Raw genomic sequence first — 5,568 nt, forward strand, 5'->3', positions numbered from 1 at the left:
ATAGTGGCTAAGTCAGAGAGACTGTTCTTAGAAGTCTCCATATGTTTCTGAGAAGATGGGAATGGTTTATTATTAAACCTATTCTGGTTTCTTCCACCTTGATTGTTATTGAAACTTTGCTGAGGCTTCTGTTGATTCCTTCATGAAAAGTTGGGATGATTTCTCCATGATGAGTTGTAGGTGTTTCCATAATGTTCATTGTTGGGATTTCATGAGGATTTTCCCAAATAGTTAACCTCATCCATCATGGGTTGATCTGGATCATATGTATCTCCTTCATAGGAGGCTTCTTGAGTGGTGTCAGCTGTAGCTTGCAATCCAGTCAGATGCTGAGAGATCATGTTGAGTTATTGGGTCAGGATCTTGTTCTGAGCCAATATAGCATTCAGAGTGTCAACCTCTAGGACTCCTCTCTTCTGAGCTACCCCATTGCTTACAGGGTACCTCTTAGAAGTATACATGAATTGGTTATTAGCAACTATGTCAATGGGTTCCTGTGCCTCTTCAGGCATTTTCTTCAAGTAGAGTGAACCACCAGCAGAGTGGTCCAATGCCATCTTGGACATCTCAGAAAGACCATCATAAAAGATATCTAGCATGGTCTAGTCCAAAATCATGTTAGGAGGGCACTTTTTAATTAATTGTTTGTACCTCTTTCAGGCTTCATAGAGGGATTCACCATCTTTTTGCCTGAACGTCTGAACTTCCACCCTGAGCTTGCTCAGCTTCTGAGGTGGAAAGAACTTGGTCAAGAATGCATTGACCACCTTTTTCCAAGAATCTAGGCTTTCCTTAGACTGGGAAGCCAGCCATAACCTAATTCTATACCTTACAGCAAAGGAAAAAAGCAAAAGCTTATAAATTTTTGGATCCACTCTATTAGTCTTGATAGTATCACAGATCTGCAAGAAATCAGAGATGAATCTGTTGGGATCTTCCTGTGGAAGTCCATAAAACTGGCAGTTCTGTTGAACTAAAGTGACCAGTTGAGGCTTCAGCTCAAAGTTATTTGCACCAATGGTGGGTATAGAGATGCTTCTTCTGTTGAAGCAAGAAGTGGGTGCAGTAAAGTCACCTAGGACCTTCCTTGCGTCTTCTCCACCATTAGGATTGGTTGCCATGTTTGTATTTTCAGCTTCTTGTTCGAAAAACTCTGTGAGGTTTCTTCTGGAGTGTTGTCCTCTAACTTGTTGTAAATACCTTCTTAGAGTCCTCTCAAGTTCAGGGTTAGGATCAAAAAGAGGTTCTTTATCCCTGTTCCTACTCATAAGCAAGAACGAAGAATGCAAGAAGAGAAGAAGAAAAGGATTCTCTATGTCAAAGTATAGAGGTCCTTTGTGAGAGTTAGAAGGGGAGAAAAGAAAAGAAAGATATCTTTTAAATTAAAAGAGTTTTCAAAAAATAAATAGAAAAGGAAAAGAAGATTTTGAAAAATAGAGGTGAGAGAAAGAGGTAAGAAGTTTCGAAAAGGGAGAGAGAGAAAGAGGTAAAAAGTTTTCAAAAATAGAAGAGAGAGAAAGAAAAATTAGAGAGATACTAAACTTTCAAAATTAGAATAAGATAAACAAGTAACTAACCAACTAATAAGAATTGAAAACAAATTAAAAGATTTGATTTTGAAATTAATTTTTTTTAAAAGAAAGTAAAGACTTGGACTTTAAAAGTTTTAAATGTAAAATGAAGATAAGATAGGAAGGACTTAAAGCAAGAAGATATGATAAAGATTTGAAAAAGATTTGTATAGATAAGATTTGAAATTTGATTTTTGAAAAATATTTGATTTTGAAATTTGAAATTTAAATTTTAAATTTTGAATTTTGAAATTGAATTTTAAAATTTGAAATTAAAGTAAGATAAGATAGGATTTTTGAAATTCAAAAAAAGAAAAAAAGATAAGATAAAGATTTGAAAAGATAAGATTTGAAATTCAAAATTTAAACTTTACTAACAAGAAAACACCAAACTGAAAATTTTTAAATCAAGATAAGAAAAGATAGTTAAGATTTTCGAAAATTTGAGTAAAGATAAAAGAGATATTTTTGTATTTTTCTAATTTTAAGGAAAAAGAAAAACAAATAAGAGACACCAAACTTAAAAACTTAAGATCCAAAGACACCAATTTTCGAAAAATTGAAAGGAAAACACAAAAAGACACTAAACTTAAAGTTTTTGAAATCAAACAAGAAAAATGACCAAGAACAATTCGAATACTAAGATGAACAATCAAAAACAATTTCAAAAATTTAAAGAAAAGATGAACACAAAAATGGACACCAAACTTAAAAACTGACACAAGACTCCAATAAAGAAAAAGATTTACTAAAGAAAAGAAAGGGTTTTGAAAAACTTTTGAAGAAGAAGACAAAAGATACAAACAAAAGAGTAACTAAACCTTTAAAAGCACCTAATCTAAGCAACAAGATAGTCCAGTAGTTTGTCAAACTCAGAACAATCCCCGGCAACGGCGCCAAAAACTTAGTGCGCGAAATTGAACTCTACACAACTGAACCGGCAAGTGCACCGGGTCGTCCAAGTAATACCTCAGGTGAGTGAGGGTCGAATCCCACGGAGATTGTCGAATTGAGCAAACAATGGCTATCTTGTAAATCTTAGTCGGGTGATTAGAAAATATGATGGTTTGTTAAGAGGCATAAACAAAAAGTAAAGAAAATAAAATACCAGATAAGTGTAAAAGCAATGATGGATATTTAGTTAAGGCTTCAGAGATGCGTATTCTTACTGGATTAACTTTTCTTATTGTCTACTTCAACAACGAATGACTCATTCAATGCCAGTCGTAATTGACTAACTCATGTAGCATCCTCATCAAGTTGGTTTCTTCTAAACCATAGCAGTCCACCATATCCGAGCAACCCATATAGCATCATCATCAAGTTAACTCATGGCTTTCTACTATAGTCGAAGGTGAAAGCCTAAGTAATCCACTCCCTTCGTGATCCTACTCAAAACGCCATAGATAAGGTCGGATCTTCTGGATCAGAGAATGCTGCTTTTCATACTCTAGCCTTGACGCCACAGAAACCTCAGTAACCCACAGTCATGATGACCGGACTTTTGTATGGTATAGAATTTCACTAATGAAATCTCGTTGCAAGTATAGTCTCCAAACCAACAATAATCCTTTCATACAAACATTTGTTTGTCACAAGTAACAATCCCCTAATAATCCTAATAACCGAAGTATTTAAACCCCGGGTCATCTCTCAAAGGAATTGCAAGGTAGTGTTCTTTTATTGGTTATGAGTTGTATATTTTAGGGTTTTGGATGAGAATTAAGAAAAATAAATTGCAAAGGAAATCTAATGATAAAGCGGTCTTGGCAAGGTTTGGCAATTAAGGATCTCTATCCTTACTACTAAACACATCATGATAATTGCAAGGATCAATCCCATGAAATCATCCTCTAACTAGTAAAGGAAGGTCAAATGAGCTATATCAATCCAAGTCCATAGGTCCTAACTATTCACTAATTGAATTAATGAAAGCTAGAGTCAATGGCTATCAATCATCAATCACTTGGGCACTAGTAGCTCAAGAGTTCCCAAGTTACCCTCTGAAGCCAAGAACATAAAATTCTACTCTAACATCCTTCCAAGCATTTTATCAAACACTTTGGAGGCACAAAAGAAAAGCATAGTAAATTGATAACAAGAATGAATTCTAACAAAAATTAATTGCAAAAGATTAACAACAACAATCATGGAAAGCACAATTAACATGAATTACCTCAAATTGCATTAGAAAAAAAATAAGAAGAACAAGAGTAGATCAACTTACAAAGTATGGAAACAAAATAGAAGAAATTGCAACAAGAGAATAGAAGAACAAGATAAAGATTAAAGCCTAGATCTAAGAAATCCTAACCTAACCCTAATCCTAATTCTAGAGAGAAGAAAGAGCTTCTCTCTCTAGAAACTAAATCTCTAAACTAGATCTAAAGTCCTCATGTGTGTGTAATCATTCAATCCCCTTCAATGCTTGATCCTTTTTAAGCATTTTAGCGCCAAAGTTGGTTTCAAACTGGACCCCACAGCATCTGTGAATTTCCTGGGCACGATTTCACTCAAAAATCACGTGCCAAGATCGACGCGTACGCGTCCATGGGTTTTTGCGTGATCCACGCATAGGCGTCGAGTGCGCGTGCACGTCCATGGACGTATCCCAAATCTTTGGCTTTTCATGATTTCTCCACTTTGCATGCTTTCTCTTCACTCCTTTGATCTATTCCTAGCCCTTTTCAATCTTAAATCACTAGCAAACATATCAAGGCATCTAGTGGAATCAAAGGAAGATTAAAATTATCAAATCAAGGATCCAAAAGCATGTTTTCACACTTAAGCACAAATTAAGAGATAATCATGAAACTATGCTATTTTATTGGATAAATGTGAGAAAAGGTTAACAAAATGCTCTAACTCCATCACAAGATAAACCCTAAAAACGGTGTTTATCAACCTCCCAACACTTAAACCTTAGCATGTCCTCGTGCTAAATTAAGAATGAAACAAGGGGTATGACATTTATTTAATGTGACTAAACTATATGGAACCTATCTAAATGCAACTATCCACATGAATGCAAATGCTTAGGTCAAAACAAATCAACTTCCAAGAGGACATATGTAAGCACAATGGCTAAAGCAATAGGGGCTAAACCAAACCAAACCCTCAATTGCATTGAATTACCAAAAAGATTTACAAACTTGCAAGAATAAGAATGATTATGATGAACACATGTAATTGAGCAATCGAACCCTCACCGAATGTGTATCCGCTCTAGTCACTCATGTGTTTGGGGGTTGATTCACTCAATTCTCCCCTAATCATGCTTTCCAAAATTTTTTCTTCATCTAACAATCAACAATCATTCAATGCATGCATACAAATATCATAAGGTCTTTCTCAAAGGTTGTAATGGGGCTAGGGTCAAGGTAGGATCATATATGGTTAAGTGAACTAGAATTTGAATCTTTGATTAACCTAGACTTTTCCACCTAATCTATATAATGACCTATACAAATTTAAAACTAACCTAACTACCCATCCTTTACTTTTTACATATTCATGCATTTGCTTTTCATTTTACAACACTTATGCATTGACTCCTTTATTTGGACTTTACTTTGGGAAATTTTGTCCCCCCTTTTTATTGTTTTCTTCTTTTTCTTTCTTTTTCCATCTTTTTTTTCTTTTTTTTTGCATATATATTTTTTTCTTTCCTTTTTTCTCTTATTTTTCTCATTTTTCTTTCTTTCAAGCTTTGTACAAGAATGTCAATGCATAAGGTTTATACTTTTAATCAATACATGAGTGTGCACCCAATTTCCAAATATAGAAATGTAAAACACCCTTTTATCCCAACCAATGTTCTCAAATCTCCCCAAACTTGAATAATAAACACTCTCACTAGCCTAAGCTAATCAAAGATCCAAACAATGGACTTTTATTATTTTCCGTTTTAGGCTTGTAATGTGCTAAAATAAAGAACAATTGGGTTAAGCGTAGACTCAAAATTGGTTAACAATGGAGAGTAAAAGGTAGGCTAATT

General features: G+C 34.5%; 1 non-coding gene across 1 annotated transcript; it reads left to right on the top strand.

The window, feature by feature from the left end:
* Positions 1-610: 610 nt before the first annotated feature.
* LOC112715685 (small nucleolar RNA R71) lies at positions 611-719 on the top strand. The gene has a single exon (XR_003159907.1). It is a non-coding gene; the product is annotated as a small nucleolar RNA R71 (small nucleolar RNA).
* The last annotated feature ends 4,849 nt before the right edge of the window (positions 720-5,568 follow it).

The sequence above is a fragment of the Arachis hypogaea genome, chromosome 1 (genome assembly GCF_003086295.3).
Source record: "Arachis hypogaea cultivar Tifrunner chromosome 1, arahy.Tifrunner.gnm2.J5K5, whole genome shotgun sequence".
Classification (NCBI taxonomy): domain Eukaryota; kingdom Viridiplantae; phylum Streptophyta; class Magnoliopsida; order Fabales; family Fabaceae; genus Arachis; species Arachis hypogaea.